Source organism: Serinus canaria, chromosome 8, assembly GCF_022539315.1.
Source record: "Serinus canaria isolate serCan28SL12 chromosome 8, serCan2020, whole genome shotgun sequence".
In the NCBI taxonomy this organism is placed as follows: Eukaryota; Metazoa; Chordata; class Aves; order Passeriformes; family Fringillidae; genus Serinus; species Serinus canaria.
The window spans coordinates 3,495,565-3,510,729 of record NC_066322.1 but is presented as its reverse complement, the minus strand read 5'-3'; the positions used below and the strand labels follow the sequence as shown (position 1 = coordinate 3,510,729).

The following is a 15,165-nucleotide window of genomic DNA, read 5'->3' as shown; positions in this document are numbered from 1 at the left end:
CAGCAAATTATATTAGATTTTCAAAACCTTGGCAATGGCTTTTGAAATTTGATTTTCTGTGTCCCAGATAAGAAAGAAATGCAATAATCCACTTGGAAGTGAGGGTCTTTCAGTTCTGTCTGGTTAGTAGTTTAGTAAAAGTTTAAAAAATATTTATTCACCAGGAAAGATTAGTCCCTCTCATGCCCATGCTCTGCTACAGGATTTAATGCTCTTTTTCTGGGCCTTTTTCACCAGGTCCATGAAGTCTGACCTTTCTTATTGGCTTCTCATTGTTCCATTCTATTTTGATCATGCTGGAATGATGACCTCTAGAGAAGGTCCTGGAAATCTGTGATTTAAGTATTGAGTCTGCCCTGGCATGGGCTACACACTCATCAGACTAAGCCAGAAACAAAGCTGAAATCTCTTCTGAAAATGAGGATGAATGTTTAAAACAAAGCAGAGGAGATCTCTCTCAGAAATGTCCACATCATCACCAGCCTCTTCTTCAAAGAGCATGAAGGTTGAATCAGGTTGTCTGAGAGAAACAGGTTCTGCACTGGAATTGCACAAACAAATGTGGGAATGCTGCAGTTTCAGAATGGACTGGGATCTGCAGAAAGGGGCTGTGATCCCTGTGACCTCCTCATGGCCTGTAAGAGCCTTACAGGAGGAATGTGGGACCAAGCTGAGAACCTTTGTGTTGACTGTGTGAAACAGTTCCAGCTTTCTCTGCTGGGGAAACATGGAATCCTTGGCTTGGGGTTGATCCCATGAAATGGCCTCGTGCCCACTGACTCAGGGCACTGTGTATAAATTGGGCAATCAAAAGCTAATTACCTCCTGTAAAGCATCTCTCTTCTTGAATGCTGTGGGCCATTTCATCCCATGACTGATTGCATGTCTTCTCACTTACATTTGATCCAGCCTCCACAGAAGGCAGTAGGAGTTAATTTTCTGATTTTCCTGGGAAAGGAACTGAGCTCTGTCCTCAGTGAGTGACTTTCTCTGAGCAGATGGATGTTGCTGAGCAGTGCAGTCAGAGCAGGAGCTCTGCAGGAGCCATGGGCTGATGGCAATTCTCCTGGTGCTGCTCAGGAGAAGGCCCTTGGCAGACCCATCCTCTCTAAGAAGCAGAAGCACACATTTCTGTGGCTTGCTCTGCAAACACCTTCCCCTCAGAGATGGTGCATTTAGAGCACCAAGAGTGGAGGGAAGTATAAGAGGGTTTCTCTTTTCTTCCCAGGTCATTTCTAAGCAGTAAAAAAAGAACAATTAACAATTCAGCTGACTTATCCATTAAATATAATATATGTTAAAAGCCATGAATTTTTTTTAGTAAAGATGCACTTGAAAAACCTCCTTTTTTTAAAAACACAAGCTGACACTGTGAGTTGTGGGCACAAAATTATTACTGCTTCATAACTGCAGCTGAAAAAGGAACCATGTCCCTCTAGATGTCAAATGTGGCTTTAATCTGCTTCACAGCTTGTTTTGTTTTGTTTTTCTCTGTTTCATTTCCCTTTGCGGTGTTAAACTCTGACCCTGAAAGGTGAGGAAGTGAAGGAAATGGAAGAGTGAAATTTGGGGAGTCTGAGGCAAAAAAGCCAAAGGAACCACGGGACAGCCTGTCTGGTTGAGAGATTGAAATGTAAGTGGACTCCTCAAATTAATTACTTTGGAACCCACTCACTTCTGGATGTGGAGTCCCTTAAGCATAAGTCTTACATGATGTCACTGAGATGGCATTTGGGGCTGATTTATGTTGGCACAGGAGTGGCCATAAAGTGCACATGTGTGCCCAGAGTAGCCCCTTTTCAAACAGAGCATGTTTATAGAAACAGGAAACGTGGCTGGAGCAGGAGCACCCTGAGCCACTGCTGTGTCAACAGCATCACAAATACAGGTATCCAGGATCTGCATTTTCCATGGATTTCCATTTTGCTCTGTAGCCTGGAACACACTTACAAGAGATTAGTGGTTGGTGGATGGAGGGAAAATGACTTATTAGGTGAAATTTGCTCCACTAAAGATGAGTATCTGACCAAGAGCCACATTCCACGTTTTAATCCTCTTCTTTCTCACTCTGTCTAATCCATGGCTGGTATTTCACAGTGATAATCACTCTCTTTTTTTTTTTTCCTTGGAGAATGTGGACACATTATATTAATTACATCTGATTCTGTAGTCCCATAATTTATCTTAATAAAGTATGTGATTTCTGAATCAATAAATCTGAAGCCTTCAGGTCATATTCAGGGAAGTGTAAACTCTTCACAGTTCTTTATAGTGCATTACAAACAGTTAGGTATATACAAGCACTTTTAGGAGACAGAAAAGCAGATATAAATGAAGATCAAAAATTGCAGAGCAGTTTTGGTGACTGTGAAAACTGAACTCTCTGATTCCTCAGATGCATTTCTGTGTTCAATCTTCAACCTGTTCTGAGTTGTGAGCTGCTATAAACATACACAAATAACCAGCTCCATGATCTGTTTGGATCTGCTGTGCCTGTAGTGAACTGAGAGGGGTTTCATGCTCCCAGAGCTCAGTGTTTTCTACACAAAGCTCCTCTAAGTTTCTAAGGAGAACCAATGATGCAGGGGGAATCCTTTTTCTCATGTGGTATACAACTCTCTTTTTCTCTTCCTCAATCTTAAAAATCCTTGTTTTGGTAATGAAACAATTCAGGAGATTTTTTTTTAGGGCACATCTGTATTAGGAATTGGGAGAAAGAAGATCTTCCTATTGTCTTGGACAGGAAATGCATGTGAATCCTAAAGCCCAAAATGCTGTGTCTAAGAAGAGTAACTTAAATTAGGAACCTGTAATGAGTGTTTTTCATGGATATACTTTTACACCTTTAGAGCTGACAGGAGGTGTAAGCACTGCTCACAGGAGCACGTCTGTAGCACAGAGAGTGACAGCATTATCCAGGTAACTCAGAGAGTCTGGACTGTGCTCAGATTTTACTGAAGAGCAGCAGCAACTGTGTTGCAGTTCTTGCTCAGGGGATGTAGATAATCTGGGTCTGACTGAGTAGGCCATGGGAGTAGGACTGGTGTATTACCTACTGAAGACTTACATTCCCTTTGGAAATGACATGGGAAAGTATTTCTATCAGGGAAATACAGTTCCTTCATCAAGTGTCTTAGGACTTGTTTATTTACTGAAGGCAATTCAGATAAATTTGACAAAACATTTGTAACATGCAGAATGAAAACAGAACCAAACAAACTGCCCTTGGTGTTTTATGGCAGGAATTATTTCATGTCTGATTGCTGAGTGTAGCACTCAATGAATATCCTGGCATGGTCACTGCTATTGAGGAGCAGACAGGAGCTGTGATGCTCTATTGGATTTGGACTGGGATGTATTTGTCTGCTTTTCATTGGAAAATTGCTTGCAGGTAAAGGCTTTATTTAAGTTCTCCTTTGCTGTTTGATTTTAGGGCATGCTGGTGTGTTTGGGACCAGATTAGAACAGAATAACAGGAACACTTATCAGAAGGATTGGGAAACAGATACTGTAGTGCTGAGTGGGTGTCATGGGGGAGGGATTTTAACTTCCCTGGATTAGTGCCCAGCACAGGGGTAGATGTAGGAAAAATCACGTCGGCAGAGAATTGCGTGTTGAGAGTCTGTGGGTGTGAGCTGAGGACGCCCCACAGCAGCCTGGAATCCCATCTCTGCTGTCTGGAATTGCAGGAATAGGCAGCACAGGAGCTCTGATGGCTAAAGGGGCTGTGTTTCCTGTCAGCACAGTGTCCATGCAGGCCTTGGATGCAAAGAGATCTGTTTGTTAGAAATCAGGACATTTCTTTCCCAAAGGAAAGAAACACAAGATTTTCAAAGTCCTGCAACACACTTCAACTGTTTGGGAGAACTGTTTTCCTTCAAGGTCATTGAGGGAAAATTGTCTCACTTGTCTCTGTTACTGCTCACTGCTCCCATGTCACAGAGATCACTGCCTCTGAAGGACTTACAGCAATGCACTTTACTGGGATGGGGAAGAGCTGCTGGCTCTAGCAGCCAGTTTGGCACATTGGTAAGGATTCTGAAAATTAGGAAGTCTCTGAAGATGCATGTTAGAAGGTTGCTGGGAACCAAATTTCTTATTTTTGTGTCTTAACTTTCCTCTGAAATACAAGCTATGATGCAGAGTGTCCATATGCATTTATGGAGTGAGAGTGTGGTTTTAATACCAAGCTGGCCCCTAACAAATTCTCCGACATTATAATCATTATACAATTGTTTTTGCCCCCTGTGTGTACTTGAAATTAATGTACATGATGCACACAGAGCCATCAGAACAGGATATGAAACAGGAACTTCTGGAGGGAGCGTGAGCCGGACACAGATGTAAAAGCCTTCAGGAGCACACGCTGCTTGCTGACGTTTGTCAGAAAGGGGTGGCCCGGAATCCCAGCCCAAGCAGATGTGTTGCAACAGGCACAGGAAGAGATCAGTCTTAGTATCCCCTGATGGCTTCTCCTGGAGATTTGAGGCCATGCCAGCTTTTGTCTGTGATCCAGCCTGGATCTGGAATGAAACATTTCTTCCCAGACATGATGTGTTCATGTTTTCGTGTCTGTGAAGCAAAGACTTGATGTGAAACTGGACAGGGGAGCAGCAGCTTCTTATAACTTGTAACTTCTCTCTATTTGCATAAGAATTAGCCAGAGGAAGAAAAATATTTATGCTCTTCTTGGATGTGAAGTGTAGAAACTGAAGGGATTCACACTGAGATTTCCCAGCTGTGCTGTCACGGAGATTTGCAGCCCACACTGCAAGTTCACCCCAGAGCATCTTCCAGAGTGATCAGCTCCAGCCTCTGGTCCTGTGTGACCTCTTCCCTTTCCCCCTGCCCTCCCCCAGTCCTGGCATCTTCCTTATCTCTGATACCCCTCATCTGACCCCTCCATTCCTGGTCTCACAGGGTCTCCTCCAGAAGCTGGACAAATCGACAGGTCTGTCAGGAGATGCAGGAAGGGACCCTGGGGTTATCTCAGTGTGCAGGTTATCCAAGGGTTGCTCTCAAGAAATGGATCTGGGAGCAGTCCAAGTCATCCCAAGCTGGAGACAAGTGGAGGCTGGGCTGGTGAGTTCCTCGGGACCAGCTGTCTTGTGGCTTTGGGGGAAAGATGAGAACTCTGAAAATAGTGGTGGAGGCACCCTGGAGGCAGAAAGAGGTGCCTAAGATTGAGAAATGTGGAAGGAAAGTTATTTTTTTGGTATGCATTTGGGGACTTGGAATTGGCTTCCTCTGCAAGGAAGGGCTTCCTGTAATTCTTTGACTGGTTTATACCCAGAAGGGAATTCTTTGGCACTGGATTTAATGCACACATGGGATTTCACTTTGCAATGAGGCTGCTCTGAGACAAACCACCTCCAAAATGTAATCAGGAAAGTTTTCCTCAGGTACAAACTCGGTGACTGCTTCCACGTTGGACTCCTGCTTGCTCATTCCTCGGCTGGTTTGTCAAAACTTCACAACATTTAGGCTGCTTTTCCTTGCAGTGCTGAGTCATTCTCTGAATGGAGAGAGAATTAAAGGGTTTGTTACTGTAAATTTTGCTAGCCTCTGTCTGAAATCCAAGTGAGAAAAACTGCAATGTCAGTTCACTCAGAAATGATCTTTTAAAAGAACCTTTGTCCTCAATACTTTATATGTAACACTTGCACATATTTTGTTTTCTCTGTCACTTGTGGTCTCTTTAATTACACCACGGGAATCTGAACTGTGGCAGGATCAGACACAGAAACAGCGTGACCAAAGGAAAACAGAAGTTTTATTGGTTTTAAGTAGATTTTTCAATCTAAGATGTGACTTTCCTGAAAACTCACCCTGTGTTTGCAAAGGTTAGTTTGCAGTCCAGAGCAGCTGCCCCATCCCTGGAAGTGTCCCAGGCCATGCTGGACAGTGCTTGGAGCAGCCTGGGATAGTGGAAGGTGTCCCTGCCCATGGCAGGGGTGCAACTGGATGAAATTTAAGTTCTCTTCCAATCCAAACCATTCTGGGATTCTGTGATTTATGTCCAGGACACCCCAGTGCATACAGGGACTGCTGGGGCACGTATGTGCTGCAGCCTCTTTGCTGGGTACAACCAAAGCCATAATTTTAAGGATTATCCTCATGCACACAGAGGAAAATTCAGTTTTCAAAATTCTTTACTGGTGATGAAACGTAAGCCAGAACACTGTTGGGTTTTCTGATGTCAGTGTGAGCTGATGGAGTTGGCAATAAGAAAAATTATCCTTCAATTATAGGCTGAACATGTTTAAAAGAAGTCACTGAGACATAGATGGTATGGAGCCCCATATTACTATTATTATACTCAGTAAAAAAAGAGTCCATAAACTCTTCTCTCTCCTCCCTCCTCTGTTAAAAAATTAGTGTCTTGTCACATGTAAGAGCTGTACAAGTAACAGGAACAAAACATGTAGGTGTTCTGAACAGAGTCATTAAACAACATTTGTTAAGCACACCAAGTTCTGGACTAATTCATTCTGTAGCTCTTCTGTTTCATGTGCTCAGGTGATAAAGAATTATGCAGAACTTCCATCAGTGGCAATTTTATTTCTTGCCTTGAATCAAATGGTGACTCAGAATGAAAATGTCACTGAGACATGGGTTGTGGTGAGACTCTGTGGCTGCTGGTTCCAATCACCCTGTAACTAGAAGGGGCTCTGTTGGTGATGCAGGAGTCCAAGCCTCCTCTGCAGGGATAGGGCTAGAATTAAACTCCACTTGCAGCAGAAAAGGCTGAAAGTTGATAAGCCATGAGTTTTAAAATGTTACATTCAGTGGTTCTTCATAGAAAAGGCACTATTGATGAAAGAGAAACATTTCATGGTAAGAAGTTCAAATGGAACAGAAATGTTTTCCCCATTTTTTACAGACTTTTCTTCAAGATAATATTTCCAACTTCTTTCTGAATCTTATGTGATCTGTGGTAATGGTAGCAGTAATTATATGGTATAATAATGATACACAATACAAAGTTAACTTATTAAATATGATATACTTGTATATATAGCCTAGCAGTGGTTTTGGCTGTGGTAGTTGCCATCAACACAAATGTCCAGGAAGAAGCATCCAGCCCTTAGGCATTGTTTATACAGCAGGAAAGTATGGAAACTTCTGGTCTTGGGGTTGGATGCACCCACTAGCACTGTACTTGATATGCACTCCCACTCTGGATTGAGTCTACCTACCTTCTCTGCAGAGTTTGAAATGCCACTGCTCTGAATGATTCTTCGCCCACAGAGGGAGGGAGGAATTCAAATCAGCTGGGGAGCAAAGCACTCTCCGCTGGGAATAGGAGGAAAGAGGGCTCCTGGTGGTGGGAGAAGTGGGGGAGGAAATGAAACCACTTTTGGGGAGAAGTGGGTTCTGCAGTTTGGGAAGATATGGATGTAGTGGGACAGGATGTGATAGCACCAGACATTGGCATTGGGTTTTTTTCCATGAGGATACCCAGCCTGATGATTTGAGGTGACCCTTGTCTTTCCAAAACTGTTCTCCCTGGCTGGAAGAGATGCTGCACTTTTGGCCAAATCCCTGCAGCCCCAGCAGTGATTTCAGCAGTGCCATCTCCTCTGGGAGTTGCTGAACACCCTTTCAGTTCCCTGCAGGAAGCAGGAGCCAGTTCTGGTGCCTGGCACATGTCACTCCTCTGTTTGCCCTGAGATTGCTTTGCCTGAAAAGCTGAGAAGCCCAAGCATGAGGTGGGAGAGATCTGCAGAAGGAAAGGAAGGCTCAGGGAAGAGTGGTTCTGCTTGTGTACTTGGCTGAGAGTGTTTTCATTGTAGAGCTCCCTATTTTTAGGCTTTATACTTTGCCATTGTCTTTACTGTGAGCTGAGCTGCTGCCTCTTCTTGCTTCCCTTCACTACAGTGTGATTATAAAAGATGCAATTTTGACCTCATTGTGTTTTGGATTTCCTCCTGGCCTGCTTATCATGCTAAGTGAGGGTTCTTAGGGAAAGAACACCAATCCTGACAGGATCCAAGGCTCCAGGGATAAAATGACCTAAATTCTACCTTAGCATGTCAGCATTAGCCACATTTGTCTGTGTCAGGAACCCAGAGACCTGAGACAGGCTTTTACAAGGTGTTCCTCAGGTGCTTTTTTACAAATTCATTTGGAGATTTCCCCGTTTGCCTTTCTGTTTTTAAATCTTGAGAATGCATATGGGTTGGTTGCACTTTAAGGCTTCTTCACACAATCAAGTTGGAGAAAAAATGTTTAGACATAATTATATACCCCCAGGAACTGGATCTCATTCAACTTGCAGAATAAATCACAACAGTTAGTAGGACTGGACTGAAAAAGTCCAGAGAAGAAATATCACACATAAAATGCCTGAGTTGCACTAGTTTCTATTTATTTATATATTTACATGTTCATTTACTGCACAGGTAGTGCAGAAGTATGACCTATTTTATTTAAAATCAAAACATGTTCATTCCTAAAAGTGAAAGAGTGAAATTAGATGGATTGTCATTGCTAAATCAGGCAGATTCCCCATTTTTTGAATGCTGCTGGTTTAGGAAGGACAAGGTTGAAATGGAACCTGCCCTTCATTATGCAGTGGAGCTGGAAGGCAGCCAGAGTGGCAATCTAGTCCAGCACTGATTGCTGGACAGTCTAATCCAATCTAGACTGGCCTGAAGGGTGTCTCGTTTGTCCCTGGAGCAGAGGGAGCACTGCCTGAGCTGTCCACATTGTCTGGATACTGAGCAACTTCCCACATTTGCCCCTCTCCTGATTTCCCTCCTTTCTCAGAAAGTTCTGAATGCTTCTTGAGTACATTCTCTGTGTTTTGAGATAACACGTGAGAAGGAAACTTCTTGATAATTATATTTTTCTGTTAGCTGCTGGGGAAAGTCTTTTCTTTTTTCCCTTCCCAGATTCACATGACTCTCAGGAGTCGAGGAGAAGATAGGTGAGCACTAAAAACAAACGCAGAACCATCTGGTGTGTGGAGGAGGGACGACTCCCACACCCAGCTCAGCACTAACGCGCGGCATCTGCGGGGATGGGGATGTGCAGCACAATCAGCCACGGCAAGATCTGGCACCTAAACACCTTGGGGGTGAATGGTGGTGCCCAGGCACCTTTCCACAGCAGCCTAGGGAGCAGGAACAGCCCCAGTGCAGAGGGAAGGGGTCAGGAGACACACATGGGCAACACTGGGCTTTGAGTGTTGCTGGGTTTGTTCCCTGGAAAAAAGGGCAACAAAAAAATGAGGAATGGTTGTTCAGCCCAGGAGAGTTTCAGCTTCTTTCCTCAACTTTCATGATGGGCACAGCCTTCTCTAAGGGGCTGAGGGAGGACAGATATTCCTCATGGTTACTCTCATGGAAGTTTCTTCAGGTTGTGTTGATACAAGGAAAAATGGATTCCTTGTATTTGTTGTCTTGCAAGTTGGAAGTTTTGTAGACAAACCAGCCCCAGACTGGGGCTGTTGCATGGAACAGCCCTGCCAAACCTGAGATGAACTTGCTAACTCCTCACACATCCACTGGGCAAAACTGACTGAGCTTCCAAAAATTCCTACTGCCTGTTTTGGGGTCGTGTTTAGCCCTCACTCCAGAGCTACTGTTGAGAGAGAGACCCGTTCTTGCTGGGGGTGAATATGGTGCTTTCTGAGGCTGGGACAGGATGGATTGTCAAAGAGCCAGCAATAAAAGTGTGATGCACATCAAGCTGCTGAGCAGTGCCACCCTACTCTGTGTAAAGTCTTTTACCTGCTCTTCTACCTCCCTTTCTTAGCGAGGCTAATGATACTACCTAAGGATACTCCCAAAGGCATAAGTGGTTCATATTTACAGCAAACTTCAAAGACATAAATGGCTACAGAGTGGTAAAGTATCATTATCTGCCACTTTAGAGAGATGCTCTGGATTTGTAGAAAATTGGGCCGTTTATTCTACAATTCAGTGGAAAAATAATCTCTATAGAAACTACCTCTTCAATGGTATTTACATTTCTCTACTATGAAGCATCTTGAGAAAGAGCATTCCCATAAATAGCAAACTGAAGTGGTTGCATTTAGTATAATAAGGTAATATTTACAAAAGACAGTGTATGTTCTAAGTATTATTATGGGGTTGCTGTGGATCTGTGGAATATATTGTTAGGAGACTCAAATTTCCCAACAGGAAAAACAGTGACGTGTAAAAGCAACACATAAAAATTCCTTCATGCCCTCCCTGGTGATGAAGCTGCAGTGAAACTGAAGATTGAAGCTAATATCTCTGGCAAAGCCGATCCTTTAAAAGTTCATTTCTGAGTAAGATTGCAAGAAAAACACCCACATTTTTAGCTGAAGGTGCCCTTATATGTGTGTGCTTGCAGTTAGAATTTGGGTATTTGTTACTGGTACTGAGCTGGGCAGTTTCCTTCAGCAGATGGAAAGAACCACATGCCTGTCTGTAGTTACCTAATAGTGAAAATGATACAAAGAGAATGAAGAAAATACAAACAGCATTTTTTTGTATTTGCAGTGGTGGCAAGAGAAGTAGATTTGGAAAGGTTGGTGAGCAGTGGATTGTGAGCTGTATCCCTATTACCATCCTGTGTCCATCTTTCTCAAGGAATAGATCATTGCAAGAGCATTCTTTGAAAACACATCTGAAATATTTAAGTGCCTGAACATCACTGATGTCTTCTTTGGTGGTTGAATGCTCTGAAAAATGTCAGCCAACACCTTTAATCAGGCCAGTAGCAGTGGAAGTTTATGCTCCAGATGTCAGTTAATCACTCTAGTGATAAATAATGGCTGAAGTGGTTTTTGGTACCAAAACATCTCACAGTGGCTGCTGCAGGTGCAGAAGTAAGAAGCACATGGGAACCAGTATTGTCTTTTCAAGGTAATAGTTTAAGTCAATTAACTAACAAATGCAAGCCCCAAATAACAGCCAATAAAAAAAAGGAGGGGCCAGGCTGCTGCTTCCTAAATCGCTGACAAATGACTGAATTACAGGTCTTATAACAACAAATTGTATCGATGCTGCCTTGACCCATTTACTCGATCTTGGTGTCTCTCCCATGCCTTTGTTTTGTTGTTTTTCTTGCCCAAGATTCCCAGAAGCCTTGAATGTAAGACATAATGACACAGCTCCTGCCCTGGTAGCACACTGTGCAGTCTTTTGTTTCAAGCACACAGCATGCACCCAGACTTGCTCATAAAATATCCATAGCAAAATCAGGCGATGCCTGTCTCTCTTATACATTTTTAAGAGCTGTGCCCTAAATCCATTAAAAGACTGAGGCATGAATAGAAGAATAATCCTTCCTATCATGTGGGTGAGAAAGAAGTTGGGATCGAGTAACTGGACATATAAAATGAGCCATGTGAATTTGCTGACTACCAAACTTCTGCTATGGGAACATAGGATCTGTTGAAGTCCAGCTCTTTTGTCTAAATGGATGAAAAGTGTTTTGCATAATAGAACAGAGGAATTTTGCACAATAAAAATGAAGCTGGTGTAAAGAAAGGTCAGAGAAACAACAATTCAAGAGTCAGAAGATGGTGAGGACTAAGTGTATTGCTAGAAGGTGCCTTCTGATTTCAGGATAACTAAGGTGAGGGAAATGTGTCTTTATGACAAATAACTTTTGAAATGTGAAGTGGTTGTTCTTACTCCAGAAATGAATCTTGAAAAATCAATTCTATACGTTGAAAAAAATGGCCTTCATTGTTTTATCCTGAGGAGAGAAGTCGTAAACCTAACACCATTCCACATGGATGTTCAAAGGAGAAGGGAATGAGCCACTAGGAATGAAAGGGAGTTGGGTATCTACATCCCTAAGGCTCTTTACAAAATGATGCTCTACACCTCTTGTCAGGAGTCCTCTCATCTGATCTTTTCTGTCAAACTGTATTGTCTTTAATTAGGAAAATTTACACTCCACCTAAGTCTTGGTGCCATACTTACTTTCCTTATCTAGTGTCTTGCAGATCTTGGAATCATTTGCAGATGCCCTCAGAGGTACATTCCACTCTTTAGTCATGTCCATAAGATTTCAATGTACAGATGGGCCCCAGAAGCAGCTGCTTTTCCTTCCATGGAAAGTGGGAGGGGATGAAGAAGGGACGGACACATGGCCTTTAGCAGGAACAGGGTGTTGTGTTCCTGCTCCTGAGTTACTGCCCAGCATTGCAGAGCCCCTTGCAATTCCCAGGGCCCATCCTCCTTAGGGAATGTGAACCTCTGTCCTGAGGCCAGGACATTACATGGCATTGGAATTTACTGTCAAAGTTTACAACTGTGTGGTTAAATGCAGATTTTCATAACCCAGTGGGGGTGTGCTGACTGAGTACAGCCCCACACAGCCACCTCCATGGCTGCATTCCTGGGTGGGACAGGAACTCCCAAGGAACCAGCACAGTGTTTTCTGGGAAAAAGTTGGAGAGAAAAAGTACCTTCAGCATTTAGAACTAAATTTCTTTAGAATATACTCCCAAGTTCTTGGGTCTCTGGAGTGTGAGGTGATGTACGAGTCTCCTGGTGCTTTTGCACACTTGAACACCAAAGCCAGGTGTTCTTCTCTGTAAGAAGAAAATAAGAAAGCTTCACAATGCATTCTTGGGAGCCTTGGCTGTATGAACTGGGACTGCCCAGGTTTCTGTTATTCATTCATCTTAGTTCAGAAACGGGTTGTGTATTGGCCTCTCTTGTTGCTGGTGTCACTCCTCTGAGCTTGGTGGAATTCCTTGAGTGAGGAGGATCAGTGTTTGCTGGTTAGAAACAGGTCAGGGGACAAATCAGCCTCCATAAACTCTAGGACTTCACTCTGAAGAAAATCCCTCTGACAGAATCTTCAGTAACTAACTTATCACACAACTTTAAAAGCACAGTTTACTGTAACTATTAATTTGGGATTTTTCTATTTTGGTCATCTGCTTTTTAAAATGACTTGTTACTAGAACTGCCTTTGCAACTTGTTACTCTCTTTCCTACTTTCAGTTTCCCTCTGTACTGACTTGGTTGTAAGCAGGCTGTGGTTTTCTGAAAATGGAACTGTGATGTTTGCTGTGTTTTCTTATAGGAGACGTGTTAAAAAAAACCAAAAACCAAACAAAAAAACCCAACAAGAAACCAAACCCAAAAAACCCAAAAACCAAGTGACCATCATAAAACTCAACCTAGCCAAAATCTTAATTCGTTCCCCCAAGCATTTAAGTTACTACTATTAAGACAAATTTAACATGGGCACCATAATTGCTTCATCAAGACACTGTATTCACATCTAATTTGATATTTTTAATAATATTTGCATTGTTAAGGGGTCCTGTTATGTGCAGGGAGTGCGTACATAGATCAGCTTGATCGTGTGATATGTGGATACTTGGCCTAACCTGCAGGGGATGAAGTTTTCACAATCATGGTTTGCCTCTCTTTCTTTGTTTTATGAATAACAACCTCAATTTTGCATTTCTGTCCCCAGATCCCAAATAATGTCAGGAGGCTTCTGTATTAGATGGAAGCCCACCCTCCTGGTTTGAGAGTGAGGAATTGCAATTTCCAAAATACCCTGATTTTCAGCACTCCTGTTAGGAAAAAAAAAAGATGTCATCATTAATATAATAATTTATATAATAATTTATTTTCTGTATTTCTAATTTGACATCCCCTCTGATCTTGATTTCATTTTCATATGGTAACTTAGATTCTTTTTTCTTTCCATTTTAAAATACCTCAGCTTACTTCAGGCACAGATTTTTGGTCAGCAGGTCAGCTGTTGCTATCATCAGCTGATACTCAAATCAGCAATATCTACTTGGCTCACATTTCCTCTGGGCTGTTGAATGTGGTTAGAGAAGTTGGATTTCCAAATCAAGAGTATGGGATACTATCCCTGCCTCTCTTCCTCTGTTCTGTGGAAGTTGCATCCTGGTGGGTTCCTATTTTGGGTGAGGAGTGGGGACTGAGCAGACACGAGCCATGTCCCCTGCACGTGCTGCTCTGGTATTTGGCTGCCAACACTCCTCCATCGCTCTTCTGCAAAGCTGTGCTTGCTTTGCTGGGCCTGGCAGGGCCTGGAATGAGCCATTTCCTTCACATCTCCTCTGCCTGTAACAATCTTGAACTTGTTGACCCATGTGCCTATTAATTATTGATCTAATGATGCATTATTTAGGCTTGTTTCAGCAGACGGATACATTATTACTAGGCAGACATTTGCCAGACAGGCTGATAGATAGCATCCTAAAAAAAGTCTCCAGTTGCCTTTGTACAATAAAGGGCTGTAACTTCATTACTTTCCTCCCAACCCCCTCCTCTTCAGACCATGAAACCTTAATAGGAATTTAACTCTAATAATGATCTCTGCAGACAATGGGCTTAATCTTGACTGTGTTGGAGTTGTGGTCCTGATGTTGGTCAGGCCTCAAAAATACAGAGGAAGTCGCCTTCACCAATCTGCTAAAGCTGGTTTTCCTATGGTACGATGAAATTATTTTGTTTTTCAACCCCTTGCCGTAGAAAGGAGAACCGATTTCTCCCTTGGTTGCTACGAGCCGTGTTGCAACACTCCGGAGCTGCAGGCAGAGCTTGATGCGTATCTCCCAGGGAAACCTGCCTTTGATTTTGTCTATGGATCCAAGGAAAAGGCGTATCAAAATGAATTATCTGTAATTTAAAACAGGCGTTTTGGAGCCTTTGGGACTGCGGCGTCGCTGCAGCTGAAGGGAGAGGAGGGAGCCCAGTCCTTGGTGGGATCTGCGTCGGGATGGGGAGCGCAGAGCGGTCCCAGCTGAGAGCGGGGCTGGGGACGGGACAGCTGCTCATGCCTGCTGCTGCCCTCCCTCCTCCTCCTCCTCCTCCTCCTCCTCTGCTGCCCTCCTCCCTCTTCGTGCTGCCCTCCCTCCTCCTCCTCCTTCTCTGCTGCCCTCTTTCCTCCTCCTCTGCTGCCCTCCTTCCTCCTCCTCTGCTGCCCTTCTTCCTCCTCTGCTGCCCTTCTTCCTCCTCTGCTGCCCTCCTTCCTCTTCGTGCTGCCCTCCTTCCTCCTCCTCTGCTGCCCTCCCTCCTCCTCTGCTGCCTTCCTTCCTTCCTCCTCTGCTGCCCTCCCTCCTTCCTCCTCTGCTGCCCTCCTTCCTCCCCCTCTCCTGCCCTTCCTCCTCCTCCTCCTCCTCTGCCCGGCCGCCTTCGCTGTGTCGCAACCGCCTCC

General features: G+C 43.6%; 1 long non-coding RNA gene across 2 annotated transcripts in view; it reads left to right on the top strand.

Moving 5' to 3' along the window:
- The window catches only part of LOC108961806 (uncharacterized), a 119,426-nt gene that overhangs the window by 53,903 nt on the left and 50,358 nt on the right, over window positions 1-15,165 (top strand). The gene's annotated exons all lie outside the window — the stretch shown is intronic.